This window comes from Pongo abelii, chromosome 16 (assembly GCF_028885655.2).
Source record: "Pongo abelii isolate AG06213 chromosome 16, NHGRI_mPonAbe1-v2.0_pri, whole genome shotgun sequence".
NCBI classification, from domain to species: Eukaryota; Metazoa; Chordata; class Mammalia; order Primates; family Hominidae; genus Pongo; species Pongo abelii.
Window position 1 is genome coordinate 91,891,354 of NC_072001.2, and position 16,882 is coordinate 91,908,235.

The 16,882-nt window shown below is 50.3% G+C and overlaps 1 protein-coding gene across 5 annotated transcripts in view; it reads left to right on the forward strand.

Moving 5' to 3' along the window:
• The first annotated feature begins 1,474 nt into the window (after positions 1-1,474).
• Positions 1,475-16,882, forward strand: part of ACAN (aggrecan) — a 71,012-nt gene continuing 55,604 nt past the window's right edge. For 4 of the 5 annotated variants that reach the window (XM_054531822.2, XM_024232861.3, XM_054531824.2 and 1 more), the window contains exon 1: positions 1,475-1,820. The gene's annotated coding sequence lies outside the window, so the exon portion shown is untranslated. The remainder of the gene's footprint in view (positions 1,821-16,882) is intronic. The other variant, XM_054531823.2, reaches the window with a different exon arrangement.

Here is a 16,882-nt window from a genome sequence, read left to right on the forward strand (position 1 = left end):
CAATACGCTCAGGTAGAAAAAGGGTGAAATCAAGAATGGCCAACCACCGGAACACTTTAGCCATTGCTCTGAGAGGTGGGTGGGTAGAGTGGGCACTATGCTCCCTCCGACGGGGCTTCACTGCCCTGGACAGGGGAGAGACGGGGGCTCACAGAACATGTGCTGGGCCAGGGCCAGTCCCGCCCCCAGGCAGAGATGGCCAGTAAAATAACCACATAATTCCAGTGGAGTCACCCTGGGGAAACCGAGGCACTTCAGTTCCTTTTCATCAAGGAACTGATTAAAGTGTGGTCTATTATCTCTGCAGTGGGGAGCCCCGAAAGATTCTACTTCTTCCTCTTCTTGTCCAATGAGAGGGTCAGGAAGCTTCCACCACCATCCTGACGGTAGCCACCACATCCTGGTGTGAAGCACCACCAGCTTCCTCCGTAAGAACTCTGAAGGTCACCAGCCAGCTTGAGTCCTCCGAAGGTGCTGTGGCTCAACCAGCAGCCTGTGTAGCAGAGCGCACAAGACCTCGGACTTGAACTCAGACCCACCTTAAAGAGGGAACTCCACCACTTTCTGAGCCTCAGTTTTCACATCTTTGCTTAGGGGCAGGTGGGAAGTTGCCATATTTACCTTGTTGGGCTCTTTGGAAAAATTAAATGAAATGCTAATGTATGTTACACAACGGGCTCATAGGAGGGATTCAAAAGCTGCTAGTTCTTTTACTCCTTTTCCCGGAAACAGTATTAAAGAGTACTGTAGACACACTGGAGAATTCCTGCTCCATATGAGATGTCCTTGGTCTCTCCCGGGGAATTAGAAGACCCAGAGACTCGCAGCTCCCCGTGCGCCTCCCCGCTGCCGCCTTACCTCCCCCTCTCCACCATCCCCTGCCATCTCGGTGTACGCCACCCCCAAAAAAACTTTCAGCCAGCTCCTCGGTGAGGGTCGTTCCAAATCGTGGCCGACAGTAGGGGGCTGCACCCTCCTTAGATCGCGTCGTGCCCAGCTTCAGCTGCAGACCCCCGCCGGGCGCCCGGGAGCCCTGTCAGGCCGCGGCGGCCTCAGAGTCCGGGCACTCGGGGATACTCTGAGGGTGCAGCCCTCCCGGGCCCCTCCGACTGCGGAGCTGCCGACCGCAATGCAGACGCGGGCCCTCCAGCCCTTCTCGCGCCGCTTTCCTCCCGCCGGCCTCGGAGCTGCCGGGTCCGCGCCGCCGCGGGGAGCGCTCCTCTCGCGCCCTGAGCGCAGGACGGCTTCCCCATCGGCGCGCCGGTCCGGAGCCAGGGTCCAGCGCGCTCCAGACGCCTCTGCCTTCCCCTCCCCCTGTCGGCCGCCCCTCGGTCCCCGGGGGTGGGGTTTCCCTTTGCGCTCGCCCCCTCCCGCCCCCAACCCCTCGCGGGCCCTCCCCTCCCCCGCCCGTCCCTATGTATGTGTCACAGCGCGCCATGCCCGCCCGCCCGCCCACCTACCTCCCCGCAGCTCCAGAGGGGGCTCGCAGAGCTGAGGACGCGCGCAGCGCTGCTCAAGGTCTCTCTCTCTCAGCACCCTCGCCGGCCGGCATCTGACGCGGGTGCCAGGGTCTCCGGGCACCTTTCAGTGTCCATTCCCTCAGCCAGCCAGGACTCCGCAACCCAGCAGTTGCCGCTGCGGCCACAGCCCGAGGGGACCTGCGGACAGGACGCCGGCAGGAGGAGGGGTGCGCAGCGCCCGCGCAGAGCGTCTCCCTCGCTGCGCAGCGAGACCCGGGCCTCCCGGCCCCAGGAGCCCCCAGCTGCCTCGCCAGGTGTGTGGGACTGAAGTTCTTGGAGAAGGGAGTCCAACTCTTCAAGGTAACTGTCTCCTTCCCTCCAGAGCGAGGCTCTCCCAGGACACGCGGCGAGCCAGGAACGGGGCTGAGGCTGCACGCCCCGGGGCTGGGGGCTGCACTGCCTTGGTGTCCGCCCTGGAGCTATGTGTGCCGGGGGCCGCCGGACATCCACCCGCTGCGTCCGCGGTGGAGTTGAGCAAACTTTTTTGGCTGTTGCAGACTCAGTGAATGGGGCAAGGGAACACGTGAGGAGGGGCACTTGTCTCCTAGTCCGCCAGGATGAAGGAACAAGGGAGCCTTTACTCCAAACCCCCATGTGATTTTAAATCCTAGGGCCTGGAAAGACCCGTGGTTGACAGAGTAGCAGCTTCAGAGTCAAGGGAATGTGGGTTCAAATCCCCGAGGTGCTACTTTTGAGCTGGAAGATGTGCTTCACCTTCCTGAGCCTTGGCCTGCCCTCTGTCAGCTGAGAAGGAAAAGGCCTTCGCGGGGTCTGGAAGAATAAATGAAATCATATGGACAGTATGTCAGGGAGACAGCAGGTACTAAGCTGAGGCTAGATAGTCCGTCCTTGGCCACTTGGCTTACTCCAGGGACCAGAGTGCCTGAAGAGTCTGCCCAGGGGAGAGTGGCAGAACCTGGGACAGAGCTACTGAACTGCCAGCAGGGGAGAGGAGAGCAGTGCCCTGAACACAGGGGTGCCCAACCAAGAAGGGGCATTTCTCAAGGAAGAAAGGGGAGGGGAGTTGAGGACACACGACCACGAGCGGTTTTTCCGTCTGTGGGTTCCTCTTCAAACCAAGCCAATGCTGGTGGAGCAGGAGCCCTTTCCAACCCTGGGGCTGGGTTGGAGGCTGTCAGTATGTCAACTGAACCACAGTCTAGGCAGAGCAAGCTGCGGGGGTGGGGGCTTGTCTCTGGTTGTGAGACAGGATCCAACCCAAACTTTTCCATCATTATCCTCCTTTCAGTCATGAGCTGGATTCTGACAGGATCCTACTAGGGTTTCACCATGAAGAAGCTGGAGTTCCAGCATGTTGACTGATGTGTAAATTCCGGTTCTGTGGGGGTGGCTGCCAGGTGGAAAAGACAAAGCTGAATTGGGTTAGCATGGTGTTTTGGGGTCCTGGGTGCTGCAGTGTGGGTGTCTGACAGTTTAGAGGGGACTCTGGACCTTGAAAATTCCCCCACCTCATCTGAAGAGGAGGGCAGGTGGACCCAGAAAGGTGAAATGGATTTCTGAAGGTTGAACTGTGACTTAGGCACAAGGGCAGAACTAGAATCCAGGTTTTCTGAGGCCATAGTCGGTCCCTCGTCCTGATTTAAGAGTCCAGAAGTCTTGGGTTCTAATCCTTATCTCTCTTTCTTGTCCTGGGTTGCCATGGACAAGGAGCAATCAGGTTGCTCATGCACCCTGGGCAAGGTGGGTTTGGAGGCACTATGAAGATACCGTGTAGGAGTGTTGGCTTGTCAATCACAGGCTTCAGGGAGAAACTGCAGGAAATGGAAAGGCAATGGGGAAGAAAACCCCGAAGCTTGTTGAGGGAGAAAGCATTGAGCAGCAGTGGGGAGGGGAGGTTCTAACCTGAAAGAAAGATTGCGGAAGAGTAGATCTCCCCAGTTTAAAAAGTTTCAGAAGAAGGAATTGTCCAAAGGAAGAAAATATCTCTTAGAGAGATGCTGGAATTCCACAGGTTACCTTGAGCTGTGTTTAATTTAGATATACTTACGTGTAGTTTCTAGTGCTGTGCCTGGTGTTTTCATTCATTCTCCAATATCTGCTGAGCACCACCTAGGTGCCAGGCTCTGTGCTCAATGCTGGCCCACAGCGGGTACTCAATAAACAGCAGATATGAGATGACCCAAGCAAAGGGCTTAGCATAGTGCCTGGTACTGGGCAAGTACTCAGTAACTGTTGGATATTATTAATATTACTATTATCGTTCTTAATTCTAGTAGTAAATGAATGTTTTTCTTTTTCTAGAATATTCACTGAAAGTCATACTTAAATGGGAATATTTTGTTTAATGTTTGGAAGCCCTCCTCACACCCAGGCACACCTCTTGCCCCTGTTGCCCATCTCTCTCACACACACACACGCCCAATCCCAGGCAGCCACTCACTCCTGCTTGCCCAGGCAGAGCACTCTTCTCCTCTTATGACCCCTCCCCAATTAGAGAGGGAGCTCCAAGAGAGAGCTCACCTCCTGAGACGGTGGGCAAGAGCCAGGAGGGTGGACAGCCTGCATGCAAGGAAGACTGGGATTCAAATTCCAGCTCAGCCACGCACTGGCTACATGGCTTTGATAAGGGTACTGAGCCTCCCAGAGGCTTCATTTCCTCTTCCCTAAAAAGGGGAGAAAATCCTCCAATAAGAGATTTTTGTGAAGATTAAAAGACATAAAGTGGGTGCCTTGTCCAGCTCTCAGCAAGTACCACAAACTAATTCCTCTCCTCTAACAGCTCCTAAGCCCCCTTGTGGGTCACAAACCCCAAGTTATGGATAGCAAAAATTTCAAATATTTTCTCTTGGTAAGAGACTGTGTGTCCTAACTTTCGGTGTGAAATTTTTTTTTTTTTGAGATGGGAGTCTTGCTCTGTCATCCAGGCTAGAGGCCCAATCTCGGCTCACTGCATCCTCCGCCTCCCAGGTTCAAGTAATTCTTGTGCTTCAGCCTCCAGAGTAGCTGGGGTTACTTGTGTACCACCACGCCCGGCTAATTTTTGTATTTTTAGTACAGACGGGATTTCACCATGTTGGCCAGGCTGGTCTCAAAACTTCTGACCTCAGGTGATCGCCTGCCTCAGCCTCCCAAAATGCTGGGATTACAGGCGTGAGCCACCATGCCCGGCCAGTGAATTTCTTTTTAATGATGCTTTCTAGAACTGGGTTCCTCCCAAGGCCCTTCTTATTGGGCCCTTAGGAGGACCTCAGCTGAGCCAAAGGAAGCCCATGAGACCCTGCCTAGAGTCCCATTTTGAGTCTGTCTCTGCTGCTACAGGGATGTCTAGCACCAGATTTGTCCAACTGCAGGTTGTAAAATCAATTTAGTGGGGTTCTTAATAAAATAGGAAATACTAGATAATCTCCTCTTTGTAGTGCCTTCTATGTAGCAAAGTAAGTATTGTTTCTGGAAACTTTTGTTTCTGTTATATATTTTGAAGCCCTCTATAAGGGTATGTGTGTTTATAATATAAATGTATATATGCAAATATATACAAATTTGATATTTGCATATATTTTTATTTAATTTTTTTTTACTATATTGGTCCCAATGATGTTTCTGTCTCAGAAATTCCAGCATTGTGGCCCTAGGTGGCAGGTGCTGGGGCACCCTTGCTGCCACTGCACCAAGTGCTGGGGAGTCAAGGCAGCTGAGGTGGAAGCTGGAGTTGGGGAAAGGCAAGTTCAAGGAAGAGGACCCAGAGTCAGAGAGGAAGCAGGGCATGGAGGACAGGTCTGCTTATAAGTAGAGCAGGGATGGGACAGGCCAGCAGCTGCCCTGGGAAAGGGGATCGGGAGCACATCTTGGGAACAGGAGCCTTCCTCTCCTGCTGTCACGGCCTGGCCTTGTGGCCATGCTTCGTGTCCTGATGGTAGCTGTGCTGCCGCCCTGATAACTTAAAGGAAGCCCCTTTAATGGGATGAAGGGCCCGTTTCTGTGACAGCTACTTTGGGAGTGGCTGCTCCCCTTCCCCCAGATCCAACAGGACACAGCCATCCCTGCGAGGGAGTCTGGGCCCCGGGGCATAGTTGAAGAAGGGCCACTGGGAGGCTGGCAGAACAAGGGGAGGGCTGGAGAAGGAGCGGGAGTGCAGGCAAGAGGAGGACCAGAGAGGGGGAATTTGTAGGGAAAACGGTAAAACGGTTTCTTTTTTCAAAAGTTGAATCCAGGGCAAGAACGGAAATGGTGGAGTTTACTTTTAAAAACTCAGAGCCTCCTTGTAAGTTGTGGAGTGTGTGTGTGTGTGTGTGTGTGTGTGTGCATGCACGCTGGGAGGGCGGGCCCTGCGGGCTGGCCAGGCCTGTAAGAGGTGACTTCTCTCCCTCTCAATGGCCTTACAGTGTATCCTAAAGAAGCTTTTTGTTAAACTCATGAATAGGTGGATTTGGGGTGTGTGATGCTGGGCATCACGATTTGGGTATTTGGTTACCTTTGAGGTTACATGTTTTTCCTTTTAAGATACACACTCAAAAAAGGAGCCACCTCTTCTGTGTAGGTCACTATTTTGGTGTATGTGGGGGCGGGGGTGCCTGTCCCTCTGTAATTGATTTGACTTGAAGAGTGAGGGTAAGAAGGAGAAACACAGGACATGGCAGATCTGCAATGCCTGACCTGGGAGACAGCCTCCCTCAGCTCCCTGGTCTCTGGCAGTCCCCAGATCACAGATGCCCAGGGCCTTCCAGGCCTGTGATGGTCCTCATTTAAGAGATTGCAAAAGGGACCCAGGCCCAAAGAGGGGAAGGATATGCCCCAGGCTACTGCCCCAGAGCAGGTTGGTGAGAATCTGGACGGGATCTAGACCTTCAGGCTCTCATCACAGAATATGTCGTGTTCCCAGAGATCATTCATTCATTCATTCATTCTTCTTTCAGCAGCACTTGCTACATGCCAGGCACTGTGCTAGGCATGGATAACACAGCAGTGAATAGATCAACTCACTCTTTCTGCCCTCCACCTACTTACAGTCTAATGGGGAAGACGGGCTGTAACCAACCTGAACCTGACCCCTCATTTCTATACAGCAGTGACTGTCACCTGGGGGCTATTTTGCCCCCCTTCCCCGGGGAACATCTGGCCATGTCTGGAGACATTTTTTATCGTCACCACTGGAGAGTGAGGTGCTTGCTGCTAGTGTCTCTTGGATAGAGCCAGGGGTGCTGTGAAACATCTTGCAGTGTACAGCGCAGCCCCCGCCCAGATACAGGCACAATAGAGAATTATCTGGCCCAAAATGTCAATAGTCCCAAGGCTGAGACACCCTGCTGCAAACCTTCATTTAGTTCATGGGCCAGACCATGCCCAACTGTGCACGGCAACTGGAAAAGAGGGGATAGGACAAGGAGAGTTAGGTAGGCAGTGCAGAGGAGACAATAAATGAAAAGGAAAAGAAAAGTCCGAGCCCCCGTGGTAAATTAGAAAAAATGTGGGCTTTGGTGGCCCAGACTGAGGTTGAAATCCAGCTGTATCCCCTTGGGTAAGTCAGTTATCCTCTCTAAGCCTCACTGCGTTTCTGTTTCTGTGAGATGGACTCATGGTACGGTTGTGAAGGTTTGAAAGCAAATAAAGGACCTGGCACAAATTAGACATACAATAAAATGGCAACTGTTATTAGTATATTTGAGGCTTTTAAAGTCCCCACTATGGAAAATTACAGCATCCACACATGTGATCAGGAAGTCAAAGAGGGTTGCTGTTTGGGGCAGGGTTGCCATAGTATTCCCTCTACTTGGGGGAGGGGCGGTGGGTGGTGTGAGCATCTCCCTCCAGTGTGTGTGGTGGGAGGAGCACTGCACTTGGAGTCACGTGGACTGGGCGCTGATGGCCATATGTCCAAGGGGAAACTGCTTCACCTCTCAGCCTCAGGTTCTTTATCTATAACACGGAGATGCTAAGTCTGCCCTCATGGGCCAAGATCCAGTGAGGACCTCCTATCTGTGAAGGAGGCTTGTGGGGGTGCCTTGAAGCCGATGCAGGCACCTTTGGTGTCTGGTGTGCCCTGTCCCTAACCAAGGGCCAGGCACATACAACAGACTAGTTGAATGAACCACAGTACTATAAATTCCTTTCAGTTCTTGACAAAGCGAGCACCAACAATACCCAGATGGGCAATCCTTCACTTTGTCACTCCTCCATCCTTTGCAAGATGCAGGGACCTCTGGTTCCCGGAACGTGCTGCATCAGGTTGCAGCACAGGGCAGCTGCATCCTCCAGAGAGCACTGCAGATATAGCAGCTGCACTGTGACAGCCCCAAAGGGGCATCCCCATGGGGAGTGGGAGGTAGAGTGGTGGGGGTTCTCCAGAGCTGAGGTGAGCTCAGCTACTGAAAAGAGGACCAAATGAGGATCAGGACCCCAGAGATTTATCTCAATGCAGGCATGTCATTGAATACCTCCACTTTCCTATCTGTAAAATGGAGCTGAAGTCATGATAAAGTAAGGCCTAACTAAAAGCCACTAGCCAAAGGGGTGGATTTGGGTAAACTGTCAAGCTTTCCTGAGCTTCTATTTTACAGAGTCATAAAACACTGGAGCAGAAAGGGATTTATGGGTCACCATACCGTCTTCTTCATTATGCAGAGGGGGAGGCTGAGTCCCAGAGAGCGGAGGACACTTGGATAGGGGTTCACAGGCTGCTCTTCCACCCAGGCTTCTAAGGCTTCTCCCTTCACACCACGCAAGTCCCACTCCAGCCAGTAAAGGGAAGCATCAGATCACAGCAACGCTGTGACATCCAATCAGAACCCAACTCTAAACAGATTTGGTCCTTGGGTTACCCATTGTCCACCCTTGGGACACCTTCTGGCTCTGTCCCTCCATGTCCTCGCTGTTTCCAGGGCTAATTTTGGGGAAAAAAAAAAAAAAACCTCTAGAAGAGAAATGTATAAGGCAAGTCAGAGCTCAGCCTCCCATCTCCCTCAGAAAACCTGGCCTCCTCGCCTCAGCCGCCGTCTCGGGTCCTGTGTAGGGGATTTTTCCCAGCAAAGTCTGGACCCTTGGCCTGACCCTCCCCTCACTCCTTCCCTCCCCAAGCAGATGCTCTCTGTCTCCCTTCCAGCCCATCTCACTTTGACCTGCATATCCAGATGGATCAGGGGAAGCCTGGATTCTAGGATGACTCAGGCAGGAATGTAGTAAATGTTTTTCAACGTCACAAGACACTGAAAAGGAGGCCTGGAGGTATCATTAGAGTTAGCCTTCAGTCCCTAAAATTAGCTGCATCTGAGGAGCTTTTCAAAAATACGGGTGGCTGAAGCCCTAATGTGCTCCAAGAGATTCTGCTTCAGTGAGATGGGGGCTTGAGGGTGGGGAATCTGTGGGTTTCAAAATTCCCCCAGGTGATTCCATTGTGGTCTAGTTTGTCAACTCCTAGTTTAAAGCCCAAAACAGTTCCTCAGAGTGTATTGGGTTCTAAGCTCTTCTCTCTAGCCCTGCCTCTTGGGCCACTTGCTCTCTTCCTTCCCCAAGGGCAGAACTACAGCCACTGCCCCCAGTTTGTCCTTTAGGGGAGTAAGAAGGTCATGGCCAGCTTCTCCTGCCTCCACTTCCCTGCCTGAGACAGGGGCCCTTCCTCCCTTGGTTCTCCAAGGTGATTTCTATAGAACACGCCTTCCAAGGCCAGCAACAGGCTTTGTAGGTGAAAAGGATCTCATCCCTCAGAGAAAGTCAAGGATGAACAAAATTAACCCTAGTTAATTTTGGGTCTCTTCCCTGCAGGGCTTCTCAATATGCTGATGGACCTTGGAAATCACCAAGTTTTTCAAACTGAATTTGACCATGAAGCTTTTTTTTCCTACAGCAGATGGAGGGACTTGAGCCTAAAAAGATGCTAATCTAGGCACTGGCCCAGGTCGAGTCTGCAGCAGGAATACAGCAGCTGCACCCAGGCCAAGGGGCAAGGGGAGACCCCACCAGGTAGGGCTTAAAATCCTAAATCTCAAATGAAGTCACTGACCCAGCAAGCGCTCTCTAAGCCCCACATGTCACATCTGTAACCTTCCCTCTAAAGGCTGGCCATGCTGGGTACTCATTTTCTTCCTTTTTCTCTGGATTAGAAGAAAACAATGAGGTAGAACATTCAGTGGAGTTCACTGTGGGGTGGGGTGGGGCTCTGACCCCTCAGTGGATTCCTGCCTCTCCACTTGTTCTCTATCCAAACCTGGCCACCTGCCTCCCCCATGTGAGCTGAGGGCCTAACCCTCTGTTGTTCCCTGGCCTGTTGGGTGACTCCAGTGGGTGCCAGTCCCCTGGAAGACTTGGACCAGCACCAGTGGGGGTGAACAGCAGCCCCTGGAGCTGAGTAAAGAGGTGCCCTGCTTGCATGCTTGTCTCTGTCGCCTGACTTCACTGCCCCATTCATGGGCATCACCCCCACCCCAGACTCACGTGACCCAGCCAGGTACTTTGTTCTTCCCCATCCCCAGGCTATCTATCCCCCCTAAAGCAGCCTTGTTCTGAGATTCCCACTTGTTTCCTAAACGCAACCCATGTGGGTCTCTGTTGTGACTTGTTAATATTTTGACAGAGGGTCACCTGGTGTGGGAGACCTGATTGCTTAGATTGCCTTCACACCCACTCCTGAGCGGGAGGAGGGTTAGGAGTGGGGATGGCTTCGTTAGCGAAGGAGGAGCCTAGCACTGGGGTTAGCGCCTCGGCCTCCTGCAGCCCCATCTAGGCCCTCCCCATCTGCCCTCCTCTCTGGATCTGCCTTCTCAGTGACCCAGGGACTCCCAGGTTTGTGCACAGCAGGGTCAGCAAGACTTATATACACCAGATAAGGCTCTGATGCTTCAGTGGTTGGAAAACAGGACTCCCACCCCCTCCTAAGTCACTGCAAGTACTGTGTGGAATGACTCGCCCTTAGATGCACACAGCAATTGATCAAGGTTATTTGCATATTTCTTCTCAGCCCCCTGGGGATTGCAGAGGCATTTAGAAGACCTTAGAGATGGTCCTGTCTCACTTAAAATCAAGCCCAATCCCTGGCCTTGGCCCACAGGCCCCCAAGCTGGCTGGTATCCCCTCCTCCTCACATCACTCTCCCTCCCCCACCACCCTGCAGCCCCTGGCATCTCACTTCCTTCAGGACTTTTGCCCTCTCGGTCCCCCTGCCCAGGTGCTCTTCCCACAGGGCTTTGCATGGCTGGTTCATTCCGGTCATGCAAGTTCAAATGTCACCTCCTCTTGGGAAGCTTTTTTTGTGTGTGTGCCCGTCTGATTTAAAGAAAACAAACACCCCCACTCCCATCCCCTGCATTTTTCTTTCACTTATCATTGTCTAGAAATTCTGGCTGGTCAGTTTCCTTGGTGATTCTCTGGCCTCCTGAGCTCCACAAAGAGCACTCCTTCTCACTCCACCAAGGGGAGTGAGAAGGTCATGGCCAGTTTCTCCTGTCTCCACTTCCCTTCCTGAGACAGGGGCCCTTCCTCCCTTGGTTCTCCAAGGTGGTTTCTACAGAACACGCCTTCCAAGGCCAGCAACAGGCTTTGTAGGTGAAAAGGATCTCATCCCTCAGAGAACATCAAGGTTGAACAAAATTAACCCTAGTTAATTTTGGATCCCTTCTCAATATGCTGATGGGCCTTGGAAATCTCCATGCAGCAAAAGCTGCATGGGACATGAGCCCCATCTGTCTTGGTCACTCTGTGTCTCCAGCACCTAGGAAACGCTTGGCACACAGTAGGTGCTCAGGAAAAGTTTGTTGGCTGGACAAATAACTTCAGAGCTTTTCAAATCATGCTTCAGAGTCCGCAGGGGTCAGTCCATGATACCCCATGGGGGCTAGAGAGGTGGGTCAAGAAGGGCACAGCCAGATTCTATTAGAACATCTCCAGTTTTCTGTCTTTTGAAAGCCACTGATATGTTGCACTCTGCTCTTGTCATATATAGGAAATCTGGGACTCAGAAAAGAATATGTCTTTACTCTGGCCATGGCTCAGGGACCCTTCACAGTCAGAATGGCCACCACCTGGGCCAGCTCATGTTCTGCCACCGGTGACCCAACTGAGGAGAGGGATGGCCACTTCCATATGCCAACCCCACATCTCCGCAGCTTCTCTCAGTAGTTCATGATGACTCAAACATCGTCAGGGAGGAGCTGCTTTTAGGAATAAATGTATATTTTTAGGTGCCACCACCTTTGGGGCCTTATCACTACTGGGCTACCCAGCACGTGCCAGGGCCATCTTTCACCTCATTTCCTTTACATCTTTTGAGCCGCAGGGTCCTAGCACCTCTGTGCTACAGTAGGAAGCAGGTCAGGCACTGGGGCTAGAATGGAGGATAAGATGTGGTCTCCCTGGCTACTCAGGCTTCATGACTTTGTAGATCTCAGTGAGCACCTCTTCTCAGCCATTGGGGTCCACACTGAATATCTGTCACCTCACCTCCAGACTCATCTGCTTCTGTCCTCTCCAGCTCCATGCCCTGGGGACCTCCCCTGACCCTCCAGCTCCCTCTGGTCTTTCCTCAGTTGTGAGGGTGACTCTGGCACAAAGGTACCTACATTTTTATTCCCAGTTCCCTTCCTGATGACATCTAGTGCTTAGACTCACAAAAGAATACACTCAGCCATTGTCTTCCAGGAGTGGATGGGATAGAAGGGCTCCAAGCTCACCAAAGTGATTTCATCAGCAGCCACCTCATCAGCAGTGTGACCTTGACAGAGTTGATTAGTCTTGCTGTGCCTCGTTTTCCTCATCTGTGTACTGGGTATAATGACTCCCTCCCGATAGATTTGTTGGGAGGGTAAAATAAGATAATATAGCTAAACCACAGTACCTCCCACAGAGCAAGGGCTCTCAAAACAGTAACTGCTGTAAATCATGAATATTCCCAGATCCATTCCTGGTATCTCTGAACCTGAATTTTTGGATGATCATGTCTTAGTTGTGACTGCCTCCTCTTGCCTAAACTGAAGTTTTTCAGCTGCTTTTCTGCCCACTTATGCTCTTAAGATAGTCTTACCATCCTGGAGCAGAAAGGGGCCTCAGGAATGCAAGGAGAGCCACATGCTGTCTGCCACTCTGAAGCTAGCTGAGGGACAGGGCAGATGACGAAAGCCAGGGCTGGCTCCTGATAGGCCTGGAAAGTGCGGCAGGTTCTGTTGTACACAGGGCTCCCACAGTGCATCACTCCAGAGGGCGCCATTCCATCGTGGTCCATGGGAATAGCGACTCCTCGAGTTGTGCCAGTGTGCAGCCTTTGCAATTGATTGTACCCGACTCCTTCAACCATTCTCTGGGACTGCGCTACAGATGTTGTACTACAAAGGCTGGATTAACAAGAATTCCTCTTCAGGTGTCATAGCTGCTAGCCAGCATGTCCATGCTATCAGGAGGCTTGTGGGGCAGGAGGTGCTGGTGCGGGGCTGGGGGCTGCCTCTGGCCCTACCGAACTCTGCCTCCATCCCCTGTCCTCCTCTCCTGGGACTAGGGAGTGGGGAATCCTAAATGTACCAGAAGAACCTTTAGTGGTTCTGAGCCAGTTAAGGTGACTGAACAGACTCAGTTCTACCTCCAGCTGAAACTTTGGTTTTTCTTGTCCTGTGTGAACCCCAGAAAAAAAAAAAAAAAAAAAAAAAGATGCTCTGAGTCCAGACAGGACAAAAATCCGGAAGAAACATTCACTTCTTGGTTTTTCCTTAATAAAAGGGAGGATCTGGAATATGGTTCTCCCCTCTATTGGTTCCGCTAGAAATAGAGAGCCCACATTGTGTATCAGTGGGAATGGAAGGGGAGGCCATGAGGTAGCTTGAGGGTCAGGAAGCCAGGCCAAGAAAGCCACAAAGATTGGATTCCAAGTAGAAGGGCAAGACTAGGCGCAGTGGCTCATGCCTGTAATCCCAGCACTTTGGGAGGCCGAGGCGGGAGGATCGCTTGAGGTCAGGAGTTCGAGACCAGCTTGGGCAACATGGTGAAACCCTGTCTCTACTAAAAATATAAAAATTCAACGGGTGAGGCAGCAGGCGCCTGTAATCCCAGCTACTTGGGAGACTGAGGTATGAGAATCGCTTGAACCCAGGAGGCAGAGGTTGCAGTGAACTGAGATCATGCCACTGCACTCCAGCCTGGGCAACAGAGCGAGACTCCATCTCAAAAAAAAAAAAAAAAGTAGAAGTGCAGAAGAGAAAGATCTAAAAAAAAAAATCATCAAGACGTAAGACATGAAATGTTCTGTCTCCACTGATTTAAAAAAAAAAAAAAGACGGAGTGATCGAGATCCGACATAGGAAATAGTTTTCCTGAGAAATCTAAGTGACCCTGAGGTTGACTACCAAGTAAGATTGAGGACTCTTGTTTATAAAGAAGTTTTTAGATTAGTAGTAGTGTTATAATAAAAAGTTACCCTTTGTATTCATTTCCTAGGCCTGCCATAACAAAGTGCCACAAACTGAGTGGCTTAAAACAATAGACATTTATAGTCTCACAGTCTTGGAGGCCAGAAGTCTGAAATCGAGCTGTTGGCAGGGCCATGCTCCCTCTGAAACCTATGGGAAATCTTTCCTTGCCCTTTCCTAGCTTCTGGTGGCGGCCGTCAATCTTTGGTGTTGGCTTGCAGCTGCATCACTCCCATCTCTGCCTCTGCTGTCACTTGGTGATCTCCCTGTGTGTCTGTGTTTCCACAAGGACATCTTCCCCTCCAATAAGGACACCAGCTATATTGGACTAAGGGCCCATCCTAACAACCTCATCTTAACTTGATTACACCTGCAAAGACCCTGTTTCCAAATAACGTCACATTCACAGGCACTGGGGGTTCAGGCTTAGACATAACATATCTTTTTTTTGGTGGGAGGGACTCAGTTCAACATATAACACCCTTTATTAACTTGCTGTTAACATATTTAGACCTGTGCTTCATCAAAAGGATTTAAGGGAAGTAATTCTTTTGGGGGAGATGGATTAAACAAATGATGTACTCTCCCATTGGTCAGTGCTTTTATGCTAACTAGAGACTGGGCAGGTTGAGTAGAAAGGGTATAAATGCCATTGTATGATCTGAGCTGAAATCTGGTGTGCACATACTTCACACTGAAGCAGCAGAAAGCTCTATGAAGTAGGTCTAATTATTCCCATTTTATAGATAACAACACTGAGACATAGCTGGTAACTGGTAGGACCAGGACTTGAACTCATGACTATCTGATTCCAAAGTTCATGGTTGCCTGGCTGTTCCATGCACTATGCTTAGAGAAAAGGCAAATTTCTCATTCTTTACTCACATACCCTGATATCTACCGTAAGAAAAAGAAGCAAAGAGGCCTGTTACCCAGAATGGGCCCCATGGATCAAGGTATGTGTGTAAGGTCCTGTTTATTTCAACGCACCATGCCCAAGAACTTCATATGATTCCTTCAGCTCAGAGTCAGAGCCACCTTCAGGAGACAGAGTCCGTGAGCTAGAAAAACTTTGAGCCCCAACTCTGTTGAACACAATAACAGAAGAAAATTCTGTTTCCCACCGTCTGATTCTCAAGAGTTTTAACACACCAGGAGCCTACTCCCTCCCCTACTGAGACTTTCCTTCCCCTTATATCCCCAGTTGGCTGCCATCTTGGTCACTGGGGAGCCCTTTGGCTTTACATAAAACTTCTGCTGTCCTGATGACCTTCCAGGGCTGGAGTCTATTTTCTCCTGTGATTGTCTTGAATGTAGTTTTGTTTTTGTTTTTGTTTTTGTTTTTGTCTTTGAGACAGAGCCTTGATTTGTCGCCCAGGCTGGAGTGCAGTGGTGCGATCTTGGCTCGCTGCAACCTCCGCCTCCAGGGTTCAAGCAATTCTTCTGCCTCAGCCTCCCAAGTAGCTGTGACTACAGGCGTGTGCCACCACACCCAGCTAATTTTTTTGTATTTTTAGTAGAGATAGGGTTTCATTGTGTTAGCCAGGATGATCTCGCTCTCCTGACCTCATGATCCGCCCACCTTGGCCTCCCAAAGTGCTGGGATTATAGGCATGAGCCACTGTGCCCGGCCATAGCCACTGTGCCCGACCAAATGTAGATTTTTTTTTTAAGGATATAAAATTCACTTTATTTTTAGAGATAGTTTTCCTTTAAAAATAATAACGGACATCATAGAAAATTTAGGAAATATTAAGGTTCAAGATAGAAAAAAAAAATTGGCCAGGCACAGTGGCTCACGCCTGTAATCCCAGGACTTTGGGAAGCCAAAGCAGGCAGATCACTTGAGCTCAGGAGTTCAAGACCAGCCTGAGAAATATAGTGAAACCCTGTCTCTATAAAAAATACAAAAATTAGCCAGGCATAGTGGTGCACGCCTGTAGTCCCAGCTATTCAGGAGGCTGAGGTGGGAGGATTGCTTGAGCCTGGGAGGCAGAGGTTGTAGTGAGCCCAGATCACGCCACTGCACTCCAGACTGCGTAACAGAGTGAGACTCTGAAAAAAAAAAAAAAAAAAGAAAAAGAAAGAAAAGGAAAAGAAAAAAAAGAAAAAAATATATACTATAGACTTACCACCCAAAGATAACCAGAGTTAAATTTCTGTCTTTCCTGTCTTTTTCCCATTGAATAGATATACAGAAAAATAGAATGCAATTATATTCTATGTGTTATTTTGCAGTTTACTTTTTGTGCTTAATGATATAGCATGAACATGTTTCCAAGTCAGTAAACAGTTTTCCTTACTTGACTATTCTGTGTGCCAGGCTCTCTACCAGACACAGGAAGGGATAGAAAAGAAGGGATAGAAGTTTTCTCTGCTCTCAGGGAATCCACAGTCTAGGTAGGAGAGAGGCAAGTCTGCAATGAAAAGTACTTGTCAGTAGAATGCAAAGAGCCCTAGTTCTTTGCCCCAGCACTGCATCTGATAACACAACTGTGAGTGCATTCTTCCATCAGGGAAAATCTGCACAGTTGCTCCCACCAAGTCTGAATGGATTCGAGGTTCAGCTGCAATGCAGTGGTGTGCCATTGGGAGAAAGAATACTTTAGTGAGAAATTCCGCAGGTTCTCCTCCTGGTAGGTATGTGTCCTCAGTGAGCCAGAGACAAGAGACCCAAATTTGCCATTCTCAGAGTTGGCCCCAGTTCCCTTGTTTCTCTTATGGTGTGAGCATCTTGAGGCACCAAGTATGTGTCTGGTGTTTGATGATATTTATTTCTCATACAATATGGCCCTCATAGCAAGCCAATTAATTTATTTGCCACTCAAATACACAATAGTCTGACTCAGCAATGGAAGGCAGATGGTTGTGTTGGACTCATTGGAAGATAACATGGGGGTCTCCAATATGGTGCCTTCCTCTGAGATTTTCAAGGGGAATTTTGATCGTACCTGGTTTCTGACTTGTGTGGCCCTAAAGGGGCCAACCCATGAAGAGATTCAGTTTGGCATGGTGAAAAGCATT